At 34.0% G+C, this 820-nt stretch overlaps 1 protein-coding gene across 1 annotated transcript in view; it reads left to right on the top strand.

Annotated features, from left to right (window-relative positions):
- LOC118417244 (beta-secretase 1-like) overlaps window positions 1-820 on the top strand; it is a 16,526-nt gene that overhangs the window by 844 nt on the left and 14,862 nt on the right. The gene's annotated exons all lie outside the window — the stretch shown is intronic.

Genomic DNA, 820 nt, shown 5'->3' with positions numbered 1-820 from the left:
ATTTACAGTATTTCACTGTAGACATTTTTATTTCACCTACATATCTTTTATCTTTATTTCAATTCAAAGGAAAATTACACTTTAAAATGGATTATCATGATGTCATTATCATTGCTATTATCCTGTGTTGTCACCCATATATATTAGTTATTCTGAAAACAGAATATGAAATTATGAATGTTTAGAAGAAGCCAACGTTACATTATTAGAGCTCAATCAGTGTCCAGTAATCAGTTGTTTCTTGCAAATACAAATTGTATTCCATAATTCTTTTGACAATTTTTGTAACAGTAGTATCAAGGCAGAATGACTTCATTCTAATTAAGTATTCAAGCTAATTAACATTCTAAGAATAACCCAGTATGGGAGATGAGTCCCATTTGTCATTACACAGGTGACTGAGCAGACTGCCAGGGTGACCTTTTTTTTAAAAAGTGTTGGCATTTTAGGCTTGTAAGATGTGAAATTAGTAATGTGCAGAGAAGTGTACATAATTTCATTGTCTATAGAAGCTGAAAGAAGTGTGATGCTAAAGGCTGCCTTGTCATTACCATCGTCTGGAGCTGTCCTCTGTAGTTACCGCTGGCTCTCAATAATCATTTGTGTACCACAAATATCCAGTGAGAGCCAGCAGTAACTATGGAGGATGGTACCCAGGCTAAACTCCTCAGGGAGAAGGTTGATGAATTATACGAAGTTTGCCCTACTATCTTTGATAAAGAATCAAGAATCTTTTTATATGTTCCAATCTTTCCCAGAAAAAGTTGTTAAGAAGTGAACAGCAGTTTTATTCATTCATTTCAATGCAAACAGTAATGCA

This window comes from Branchiostoma floridae, chromosome 1 (genome assembly GCF_000003815.2).
Source record: "Branchiostoma floridae strain S238N-H82 chromosome 1, Bfl_VNyyK, whole genome shotgun sequence".
Lineage (NCBI taxonomy): Eukaryota > Metazoa > Chordata > Leptocardii > Amphioxiformes > Branchiostomatidae > Branchiostoma > Branchiostoma floridae.
Note: the sequence above shows the minus strand (reverse complement) of the source record. Positions and strands in the feature narration are given on the sequence as shown.